The sequence below is a fragment of the Mus caroli genome, unplaced genomic scaffold (genome assembly GCF_978045245.1).
Source record: "Mus caroli unplaced genomic scaffold, Mus_caroli_1 scaffold_18, whole genome shotgun sequence".
Classification (NCBI taxonomy): Eukaryota; Metazoa; Chordata; class Mammalia; order Rodentia; family Muridae; genus Mus; species Mus caroli.
In genome coordinates this window covers 61,656,048-61,668,689 of record NW_028227273.1, presented here as the reverse complement: position 1 = coordinate 61,668,689, position 12,642 = coordinate 61,656,048, and positions in this window count along the sequence as shown.

Sequence of the window (12,642 nt, the reverse complement as noted above, 5' to 3'; positions counted from 1 at the left end):
GGGCATATTATCAGGGTACCTGCCATCTTTTCCTAGTATCGGTGGTATTAAACTTTCATGGCTTGGGCTGAGTTGGTGAAGTTTTCTTCCTCTTTTCTCAATATTCTGGTTTTTTTTGTTGTTGTTGTTGTTTTTTTGTTTTTTTGTTTTTTGTTTTTTTTTTTTTTTTTTGGTTTTTCGAGACAGGGTTTCTCTGTGTAGCCCTGGCTGCCCTGGCACTCACTTTGTAGACCAGGCTGGCCTCGAACTCAGAAATCCGCCTGCCTCTGCCTCCCGAGTGCTGGGATTAAAGGCGTGCGCCACCACGCCCGGCTCTGTTTATTTATTTTATAGTGCTGTGATGTTGCCTAGGGCCTCGAGTATATCGACTCTACCAAATCAGCCACTCCCCTTGTTTTGGCACAGGGTCTTTGCATGCAGCTTGGACTCCCCTTGAACTCAGAGTGTAGTCCGGACTGACCTTGAGTTCTTGAACATACCTCCAACTCCCTAATACTGAGACTGTAGGCATGTGCTGCCAAGCGCAGTGTAGTGGTTTGAATAGGAATAGCCCCCTATTCATGTATTTGAGTGTTTGGTTCATAAGGAGTGGCACCATTAGGACATGTGTGGCCTTGTTGGTTTGAGGAAGTGTGTCACTGTGGGGCCATTTTTGAGGTCTCCTATGCTCATGCTTTGCCCGTAGTGTGTAGTCTCCTTCTGCTGCCTTCAACTCAAGATGTAGAACTCTCAGTGGGGTGAGGGTATAGGGGACTTTCCGGATAGCATTTGAACTGTAAATGAAGAAAATATTTTATATATATATATATATATACACACACACACACACACACACACACACACACATAGCTGGCCAGGGACTAGCTGTGCAGATCAGACTGGCCTCAAACTCGTAGAGATCCAACTGCTTTGGCCTCCTGAGTTCTGGGTTTATAACTGTGCACCACCACACCTAATTCTTTTTTTTTTTTTTTTTTTTTTTTTTTGGTTTTTCGAGACAGGGTTTCTCTGTATAGCCCTGGCTGTCCTGGAACTCACTTTGTAGACGAGGCTACCCTCGAACTCAGAAATCCACCTGCCTCTGCCTCCCGAGTGCTGGGATTAAAGGTGTACGCCACCACGCCCGGCTCACACCTAATTCTTGATTATTTTTAAGTTGAGGTATAATTTATATTATATAAATTTACATATTTGAGATTTTGATGTTTGCAATTCAGTGCCACTTAATATATTCTCAGTTGTGAGTAATTATGACCTCTCTAGCTCCAAGACATTCCATTATCCTGAAAAAGGGATCTTGTTCCTATCCCTGCCACCAGCTCCCTGCATTTGTGGCTTTGCTTGCTCTGGACATTTATTTTCTATAATTGTATTTGTTCCTATGGTTGTGGGGCATGCACAGCATCTGTGCGGAGGTCAGAGGACCACTTGTAGGAGTCAGTTCTCCTCTACCACGTAGGTTTGGAATCAAACTCAAGTCATCAGGTGTGGCTGTGCGCCATCTCTCTCTCAGCCCTCAGTATAGTATTCCATATAAATAGAATCCTGAACTTTGTGGCTGTCTTCTCTTTTTATGAGGGTGTATGTTGAGACAAGGTCTCAGTATGTACCCTTGAGTGGCCTGGAACTCACTGTGTAGGCATTAAGAGCTCAGATTAGAACTGGGATCTAGGAGACTCCTGGCCGTGTGTATTGCAGGGGAGAAATAAGGAAGGAGTAAAGGTTGGACAAAGAAAGAAAAAAAAATGTTGCATAAGAAGGAGGTAGGCTGAGTCACTGCAATGTGCTGAGTCAGCTATCTGTCAACCGACTCAACTCTGTCTCTTTAATCAGCTTGGGCAGGTGCAGCTCAAGTTCCTCCTCTGCTATAAGCCCAGGAGGAAATCCAAGCCCCACCCCTATCATGTTGTACAACCCCCATTGTAAAAAAATTATGCCCAGCAGTGGTGGTACACACCTTTAATCCCAGCACTCAGTAGGAGAGGCCAGCCTGGTCTACAGAGCCAATTCTAGGAAAATCAAAGCTACAGATCCTGTTTTGAAAAAAAAAATTACATCTTATTGGCACTGGAGAAGTGACTCAGAGTTAAGAACACCTAGTGTTCTTGCAGAGGACCTGAGTTGGATTCCCAGAACTTCTTACAACTACCAGTAGCTCCAACTCTAGGGTATTTGAACTTCTTGTCTCCAAAGACAATTGCACTCACATGCATAAACCCATACCCAGACACACACATGATCAGCATTAGTAATAAAACAAAATTGAATCTTACTTACTTCGTGCATGTGATGGTATGCATTTGCCACACGTGTATCGAGGTCAGAGGACAGCCTGAAAGTCAGTTCTCTCTACTATGTGGGTTCTGGGAATCAAGCTCAGATCCCTGGCTCTAGCACAAGCCATATTTCTTAAAGCTATGGCTCTTTATCCTGTACCAAACTACCTTCAACCAGCAGGCCTGCACTTTTCATGGCCCTGGCCCAGACTTTTCTTCCTGTCCATGATGGGAGGACCCTTCTGCTTCCTCTTTAGGCAGGAAGTGACTGACAACAAATGTTTTTAAAATGCTCTTTTGAGCCGGGCAGTGGTGGCGCACGTCTTTGATCCCAGCACTCGGGAGGCAGAGGCAGGCAAATTTCTGAGTTCGAGGCCAGTCTGGTCTACAGAATGAGTTCCAGGACAGCCAGTGCTACACAGAGAAACCCTGTCTCAAAAAAAAAAAAAAAAAAAAAAAAGTAAAATGCACTTTTGAAGACAGTCATGGGGAACTCCTGAAATTCCAATGATCAAGAAACGTATTACCTCATCTATATGAAGCCCTGGTTAATTCCTAGCAAACCATGCAGAACATAGGATGGTGAAGCTGGCTCAGTGGTTAAGAGCCATGGCTGCTCTGCTGAAGAATCCAGCTCGGAGTCCCAGCACCCACACAATAGTTCACAACCATATGTAACTCTAGTTCCAGAGGACCCAAAATGTCCTTTTCTGACTTCTGTGTGTATCGCACATATAGTGCACAGACATACATACAGGCAGAACATCCATATAAATAAAGCAAAAATAAACAAACTCTCTCTCTCCAAAAAAAAAAAAAAAAAAAAGTAAGTATGGGGATGGGGATGACAACTGTAATCCTAGCAGGTGGAGGCAGATGGATTGAAAGTTCAAGATTAAAAAAACAAAACAGGCAATGGCAGAGACAGTCGTGTCTCTGTGAGTTCAAGTACACACACACACACACACACACATGTATATATGTATATATGCATGTGTACATGCATGTGTACATGCATGTATGCATGGAACACCTTCATAGTTGTCAGGTATGGTTTGTTACTTCTCACATGCTACCCAATGCCCATATTGGACCCTCTCTGAAATTCTTTCCCTTTCCTCATTCCTGGACCTGGTGTCCTCCTGTTCACTTTTCTTAGCAGTTAAAAGTACTGGCTGCTCTTCCAGAGAACCTAGGTTTGATCCTCAGCACTCATGCAGCAGCTCACAACCATCTATAACTCCAATTTCAGGGGCTCTCTTGGCCTCTGAAGGCATCAGCCAGGCACGTGGTGCACAGACATACATGCAGCAAAACACCACCTACATACATAAAATAAGATAGTATTAAAAAAATAAATCTCGTTCCTGGGACTATAATTCAGTTGGTAGAGTGTTTGTCTAGCACACACAAAGCCCTGGGTTGAATCTCTGTTACATAAAGTGCACATGGTGTGTTGCCTGTGATCTCAGTGCTCAGAAAGAGGAGGCCGTTCAGGAAGCCCAAGATCTGCTTTAGCTGTAGAGCAAGTTCAAGGCCAATTTGGGATGTCTGAAACTTGTCTCAATCCTACCCTCACCTCCACTGAAACAGGGTCAGAGAGATAAGATATAGTTCAGGGTGTTCAGTCACCTGCCACCAAATTTGGCAATGAGGGTTGCATCGCAGGAACCATGTGATAAAACGAAAAAAGCCGACCGACTCTTCCATGCACAGAATGTCTCATGCATGTACAAAATAAATAAATACACTCAATTTAAAACGAAATCAAAGCTGAGCATGGTGGTGCTCAACTTTAATCCCAGTAGAGGTAGGTGGATCTCTGCAAGCATGAGGATGTCTAGTGTGCATACAGAATTTCGGGGCAGCCCAGGACTACATGGTAAATCTTTGTCTCAAAATCAAAATAAATAAATAAATGACTGAAGAGATGGCTCAGTGGGCAAAGGAGCTTGCCACCCAGCCAGATAAACTGAACTTAATCTCTGGTGCCCATGTTAGGAGAGAATTAACTCCAGACACTGATTCTCTGACCTCCACACTCATGCCCCGCCTCCCTTCAAAATTTTAAAAGATTTTTTTAAAAAAGAAATTAAAAAACAAAACAAAAAATTTTCTCCAGGAAGCCCTTCCTCCCTACAAGTTGAAGTCTTCTCCCCACCCCCGAGAGCTCTCTTCCTTTGATGCAGCCTTTTTCACAAGGGGCTGGAGATGGCTCTATCTCCCTCTGTGGTCACAGCCTTCCCACAGGAAACGGAGCATTTTTTGAGGATCAGAAGAAAGATGAGTGCCCTGAGATCCCCTAACAGGGAATGAGAAAAGAGAGGGGTAACCCTGGAAGTGTTAGGATGCTTATAAAAGTTGTCTGGTGGGTCCAAAACACCCTCTTCAGATCCATTCAGATGCTCATGGGATCCAGAGAAGAGCCGGCGGCTAGAATCCTCACCACGTTTCTCTCCATCTGAGTGGAAACTTTCTCTTAAAATGATGCCCTAGGGGTGCTGAGATTCCCCAGCACAAAAAGCAGCTAACGAATCTCTTAATCCTGCGGCTCCTGTTCCATGGGAAACTGAACTCAAGGACGACATGGAGTAGAGACTAAAGGAAGACAGCTACAAAAGAGGAATCAGACAGAAAGAGAGGTCTCCATCCTTTCACATCCCCGTTGCTCTTCTCTAGCTGTGGCAGAAGCATTGCCCAAGATCCCAGGTTCCCAAGGGCACAGGACAAGCGCAGGGATCGTTCCCACAACCTTGCAGCCTTTGGATGCTCAGACCTGTGTGGTGTGGATGGGCAAGCCCCTCCTCCCTTGACCCTGCTGGCTGCCTTGGCTAGGGGCTACATTTCTCCTCCATGAGCTCAGTCCCTGGGGACTTGGGACGTGGGTCCAGGCCAAGACACAGCTGTAGGCACTCGGACTAGGAATCTGAGAACATGCCCTTAGCTTTTCCTCCCAGGACCGCCCTCTGTGTCCTCACACCCAGGAAGGGAACTGTGAGAGCCCAGTACGATGTTGAGAGGCAAGCATTGGTGGAACTGAACCCCAGGACATGTGGGCTGCAGACCCAGCCAGGCCTCCCTGGGATCTTCTGATTCCTGAACTACCAAACTGCCTAGAGTGGCATGGAAACTGTCCTTAATAACCTCACCTCCCTGTCTCCAACCTTTGAACCTTTCCCAGGCTGTTTGCAGGGCCAGAAACACTAGTCACACACCCAGGACAGCTCTTCACTCTGTAGCCCTGGCTGTCCTGGAACTCACTTTGTAGAGCAGGCTGGTCTTGAACCCAGAAATCTGCCTGCCTCTGCCTCTGCCTCCCAAGTGCTGGGATTAAAGGTCTATGCCACTACCGCCCAGCTGTGTTTTCTTTTAAATTACACTTAAATTTTTTATTTTGATTTTTCTATGTTTAGCATGAGTATTTTACCTGTGTGCACAGGTTTGTGGACCACTTAGTGGCAGATGCTTTCAGAAGCCACAAAAGGCCATGGAATTCCCTGAAACTGGAGTTTTGAGCTGACTGTGAGTTTGGGGGATTGAACCTAGGTCTTCTGGAAGAGCACCCAGTGCTCTTAACCCCTGAGACATCTCTTCATCTACATTTTAAGCCTTTGTAATAACATCTTAAGACATTATTGATTTCTGTGTATATGTGTGTGTACTTGAATAGCATGTGTGCCATGGTGTCTGTGGAGGTCAGAGGATAACTTGTGGAAGCGGGTTCTCTCCTATCATGTAGATTCTAGGGATTGTTTCAGATCCACAGCCTGGTGGCAAGTACCAGGTGAGCCATCTCACCATCCTATTATTTATTTATTTATTTATTTATTTATTTATTTATTTATTTACTTATTTATGAAACAGGTTCTCAAGTATTCTAGGCTATCCTTGAAGTGGCTCATTAACTCACTCTACAGCCAAAGATGACCTTGGTTTCTGTTCCTTCTGCCTCTACCTGCCAAGTGCTGGGATTATAGGTATGTAATGCCACACTCACTTCATGTGCTGGGGATCAAATCCAAGGCTTTGTTGTATGCCAAGCAAACAATGTGCCAACTCAGGAACACCCAAGCCCTGTTTGTTTTTTGAGACAAGGGTTTTGTTTTGTTTTGTTTTGTTTTTCAAGACAGGGTTTCTCTGTGTAGCCCTAGTTGTCCTGGAACTCACTCTGTAGACCAGGCTGGCCTCGAACTCAGAAATCTGCCTGCCTCTGCCTCCTGGGTACTAGGATTAAAGGCGTGTGCCACCATGCCTGGCTGGCAGGTGGATTTCTAAGCACATTTGCCCTTCCACCCCTTCTTCATGCTTTAGAGAAGGGAAGTTGCTTCCCTGGGCTGAGGTGTATGTAGCTCATTGGAGGAGCTGTGCAGTTCTTGGTTAGATTCCTATCACTGTAACAAAGTTTAAAAGATACATTTAAAATATTTATTTTATTTTTAATTGTGTGTGTATGTGTGCGCGTGAATTTGCATGGGTGCTCACCCGGTTTTGTGCCCACATGTCTGCAGGTGACCACGGATCCAGAAGACGATGTCAGGTTCTCTAGAGCTGGAGTTAAAGGTAGTTTGTGAGGCCTCTGACATTAGTCCTGGAAACTCAGGTCCTCTGAAAGAACAATACATGCTCTTAACCACTGAGCTATCGCTCCAGCCTCTAAAAGATACAAATCTTAAAAGCCTGCACACACAAAATGCACATAAACTGTCACAGCTGCACATAAACTCAGGCATACATATAAATATAATAAATATCTATTCTTTAAAAAGCCTAGAGGAGCCAGGCCATTAAGCCCAGCACTCAGGAGGCCAAAGCAGGCAGACTTCTGAGTTCATGGCCAGCCTGGTCTACAGAGTGAGTTCCAGGACAGCCAGGGCTACACAGAGAAACCATGTCTCTAAAAAAAAAAAAAAAACCAAAAAAACAAAAACAAAAAAAAAAAAAAGGAAAAAGAAAGAGAAGAAGGCCTAGAGCAGCTGGGCAGTGTGTGTGCTCTTGTGATCCCTGAGTGTGTGCTTGTGAGTGCATTGTGTGTGTGCTTGTGATCACATTGTGTGTGTGCTTGTGATCCCTGAGTTTGGGAAGCTAAGGCTGTGCTTTTGAGGCCAGGATAAGCTACATAGAAAATTCATGAGTACTCTGAGCTAGCTACAGAGAGACCTCATCTCAATAAACAAAATAAATAAATGAAAACTAAAAAGACAACTTTAAAAGTGAGGGAGTGGCTAGATGATTTCTTGCCACACACATGTAATGAAAACAAACAAACGGGGGCTGGTGAGATGGCTCAGTGGGTAAGAGCACCCGACTGCTCTTCCAAAGGTCCGGAGTTCAAATCCCAGCAACCACATGGTGGCTCACAACCATCCGTAACAAGATCTGACTCCCTCTTCTGGAGTGTCTGAAGACAGCTACAGTGTACTTACATATAATCAATAAATAAATCTTTAAAAAAAAAAAAAGAAAACAAAGAAAACAAACAAACAAGAAATGGCTGGAAGATAAATTCTTCCCTCCTCCTTAGCCACAGGTTGACTCTCCCTTTACACAGCCAGTGCTCATCTCTCAGCGGCCCAGCCTGCTGTCTCCTCCAAGCACATCTCCTTTCTTCCCTTGCCTAGCTTATGCTTTCATCAAGACTGAACAGATTGAAACACTGACAGAAGGGTGACTTGACTCCTTCCCTGTAGGTCACGTCAGCTGGCTCTGACCCTTAATCAAAGAGCCTTTGCCCATAAACCTGTCTCTAAGCTCTGTAGACATCCTTTTGTTCTCATGTTAGAGACTCCTGGTGCTTTCCCCATCCGATGCCCAGCCACCGGGTTCCAATAGGTCCCTAGACCTCTGACCACCCCCTGGTTAACCTCCCTCAGAGAAGCTCTGTCCAGCCTTCCAATTTTCCTCCTTCTAGACGTTGTAGGAAGCTTAGCTTTCTGAGTTCTACAGGAGTCTGCATGCTTGATCCTTACCCTCGATCACTCAGCATCTTTTGAAATCACAGTCTATACCAGGCTCCTTTTGACACCTTGGCCTCATTTCCACTGCTGGGGAACAGAAATGTGCACACTGGCCTGACTGGCTTCTTTATCTCTCCCACCCCCTCACCCCGACTCCCCATGCATCTATCTCTGTCCTTTAACCTGTGAGACGTTGTTAGATGTCTGTTCCAAGGCAGACCTCTTAATCTGCCTCCATGCCATCCTTTTTTTTTTTTTGGTTTTTTCGAGACAGGGTTTCTCTGTGTAGCCCTGGCTGTCCTAGAACTCACTTTTGTAGACCAGGCTGGCCTCGAACTCAGAAATCCACCTGCCTCTGCCTCCCAAGTGCTGGGATTAAAGGTGGCGTGCGCCACCACCGCCCGGCACTTCCATGCCATCCTTGTGTACTTGTGTCTCCCAGTTCAGCCTGCCTTACCCTCTCTGTCTCTGCCCCCAGCCCATCTGAGCCCCCTTATCAGCCCCCAAATAATGTCCCATGTACATGTCCCAGGCCCCTTCCTTGCTGACATTCTGGAGTCCTTTACAGCCCCACGGCATCTTAGCACACACTGGCCTCTAGTCTCAAGGAAATGATAAATCAGCGTGGGTGAAAGGCTCCCTAGGGTGGGACACTTTTTTTTTTCTCCACAGTTCAACTCTGTGACGGCCTCTTCCAGGAAGACTTGCTTTTTCTCCTCCTACCAGGTCATTGTCCCTGCCCGGTTACTTATTCCACTGGGACCTGACTACATTCTTGCTGTGTCTCTGTCCCTGTTCAGCTGTGTCACCTCTGCATTTCTCTGGAGAAGAGCCAATGGTGTCCAAGTAGTGCGATATGAACTGATGAATGAATGAATGAATGAATGAATGAATGAGTGATGGAAAGTGGGCTGGAGGCAAGGGGTTAGAGAACAAAGCCCTCAACCCTGGCCCAAAGTGATGCACACACCAAGTCCCTGGGTCAGAAGAAATCCACTTCCCTATTGATTAGCTCAGGCTAGGGAAGGCTGATGTTGGCCTGAGGACTCTGCCCAAGGAATATTATCCGTCCTTCAGAAGACCTTTCTTCGGCCTGCTCCCTCTCCCTTGTTCTACCCACTTCGCCCTGGGAGTGGGGAGGTGGGGATAGATGAAGGGACAGAAAGCAGAGCCCTCTGGTTACTCTGGCAACCATCCCAGTAACTGTCCAAGCCTGTGGTCAGCCTTTGCTGGGGCCTCTCTAGTCACCTAGACAACCACTATCTCGTTCTGGTCAACCATCAACCTTTCTCTTGTCACCCTAGCAACCACTGGTGGACCTACCACCCTGTAGGTCTCTTGGTCTTCAACTGACCTACAGATTTTTTTTTTCTCCCCAGACCTCCACTTTAGGATCTGAGAGCCCCTCCTCCTGACCTACAAGGAAAAAGACACTGTAGTTTACGTAGGCCTGGCCCTAGGGGTGGTGTCCAGCCCCCCTCCAGTCCCAGTCCCTGTCCTCTGTCCGTCATCCCTGTTCCCTGCCCCCTGCAGTCTGAGAAAGTCCTTTCCTGTCTCCTTGCACGCATTCTTGCATGAACTGTCCAACCGCCACAGGCAGCTCTTCAAAATGCAAGACATGTCTCTCCTCTGCTAAGAAAATCTCCCCGGCTCTCTTTGACAATCAGTCTGCTTGCAGCCTCTGATGGTCTGGGAGCAGTGACTGGCCTCCCTGTTATTCCAACGCCTGGAGCTCATTCTCTCCTCAAACCTTCCAGACTCCTGGGAAAAGTGCATCCCTCCCCTCCCCCACGGGGACTGTGGCTCCTCACAGTTGCCACATCTGAGTTCTTTCACTCCCTGGCAGAGCCTTCCATTCCCTCTTGCTCTGTGAGCTCCAGAATTCCAAGATGGCCCCCAGAACCTACAAAAATGGCTGATATTGGGATGCTGGGTAAAAAGCATGTCTCTTTAGGAACAAAGAGGCCAGAGAGCGACAGCCAGAACAGAGGGCTCTGGCTAGGCAGGCTCATTTCCAAAATAGAAGACATTTTACAGGCCTTCCAAGTGTTCACGATACAGGTGATACTGTTCCTAGGGAATGGGCAAGAAACAGAGTAATGGGGACCAGCAAAACAGTTCATCTGGCAAACGTGCTGGCTGCCAAGCTTGATTTAAGTTTGATTGCTGGGACACATAGTAGAGGGAGAGAAAGAACCTTTGCAAGCTGTCTTCTGACTTCACAACAAGCAATGTAGCACTAGAACCACAGAAGAGATACTTAGATAGATGGATAGATAGATAGATGTAATTAAAAAACCAAAAAGAGGGTGGCGAGATGGTTCATTGGCTAAATCAACTGATATCCCATCGGTACTACATCCCCTCACACACACACACAAATGCACATAAAATAAATAAATCAAATGTAATTGTTAAAAGGAGAGAGAGTCAGTGAGATGGCTCAGTGGGTAAAGGTGCTTAGTGCCAAAATTGACAGGCTGAGTTCTATCCCCAGGACCCACAGAGGAATTTTAAAAAATGTAAAACAGGCTGGACAGTGGTGACAAGAGTCTTTAGTCTCAGTACCCAGAGGGCAGAGGCAGGAGGATCTCTGAGTTCAAGGCCAGACTGATCTACAGAGTGAGTTCCAGGACAGCCAGGGCTACACAGAAAAATCCTGTCATGAAAAACCATTTTTTAAAAAAAAGTGGCCAGGCATGGTGGCGCACGCCTTTAATCCCAGCACTCGGGAGGCAGAGGCAGGAGGATTTCTGAGTTCGAGGCCAGCCTGGTCTACAGAGTAGCCCAGGACAGCCAGGGCTACACAGAGAAACCCTGTCTTGAAAAACCAAAAAAAAAAAAAAAAAAAAAAAGTAAAATGAAAATTAATGGTAGTGCACAGCTGTAAACCCAGCACTTTGGAGCGCTTTTTGCTCTCAGAGGACTTAAAATCCCAGCACACATACAAAGGCTCACAACCATCTGTGACCAAGGAACCTAATGTCCTCTTCTGGGCTTCATGGACACCAGGCATGCACACATACAGACACATACTCATACACATTCAAAATAATAGCTGGGCGTGGTGGCCTGTGTCTTTTATTCCAACACTCAGGAAGAAGTGACAAGTAGGTCTCTGCACATTTGAGGGCAGCCAGGGCTAATAGGAAGATCCTGCCTCTAAATCAATCAATCAATCAATCAATCAATAAATAAATAAATAAAGACAACAACAACAACAAGAAGCCAGACGGTGGTGGTGCACGCCTTTAATCCCAGCACTTGGGAGGCAGAGGCAGGTGGATTTCTGAGTTCGAGGCCAGCCTGGTCTACAGAGTGAGTTCCAGGATAGCCAGGGCTACACAGAGAAACCCTGTCTCAAAAAAGCAAAATAAAATAAAATAAAATAAAATAAACCAGCAACAACACAGTAAACAGCCAAGCACAGTAGTGTATGCCTTTAGTCCCTGCTCCAGGTGAGCCAGAGGCCACTGAAAATGAGTTCCAGATCAACCTAGTCTACATAGCAAATTCCAGGCTACATAGTGAGACCTTGTCTTAAAATAAATAAATACATCATTAATTAATTGTAAAATCCTAGACAATACAATTATCATGACTATTATGACCAAGCTGGAGCTGGTGGTTCACCTCACTCTTTTGTAATTGTTCTATTTTTCTAAGACTAGGTCTTGCACGGTAGCCTAAGTTAGCTTCGTCCTTACTACATAGCTCAGGCTGGTCTCAAACCTGTGAAACCTGGGATCATTTTGCCCCAGGCTCCACTGTCCTGGCCTTACCAGCTTGCGCCATCTACCTTGTCCAGCTTCCACTCTCCATTTGTAATCCTATCATCGGATTGCTGTGTCTACAGGCATTTAGATACTCAGAAGAATCTTGGCTAAGCCAGATATGTAGCACAAGCCTGTAACTCCAGCACTCGAGAGGCTTCGGCAAAAGGATTTCCAGTTCCACACCAGCTTGGGCTACTAGGTAGAAAAACAAACAAACAAACAAACAAAAAACTGGCTTATTTGAAGCAGAAGATTCTAAAAGCTGGAGCCTAGAGACCTCAGGTCCCAGTGGTGCCCATTTATCATCCACATACATAGATACCGTGTGTGTGTGTGTGTGTGTGTGTGTGTGTGTGTGTGTGTGTTCATGTGTGTGTGTGTGTTCATGTGTGTGTGTGTATGCATGTGTGCATGCAAATGTATTATGGTGCACATGTGGAGGTTAGAGAACAAGTTGAGGGAGTCAGTTGTGCCCTTCTGTCATGTGGACCTCAGGAATTGAAGCCATCAGGTCCTCAGGCTTAGTGGCAAGAGCCTTTATCTGCTGAGCCACTTTGCCTGATCCCAGATGTCCATTCCGGAAGCTAGCCCTTTCTTGTGCTGATTCTAGCATACCCAGCTTTCAAACAGAATCCA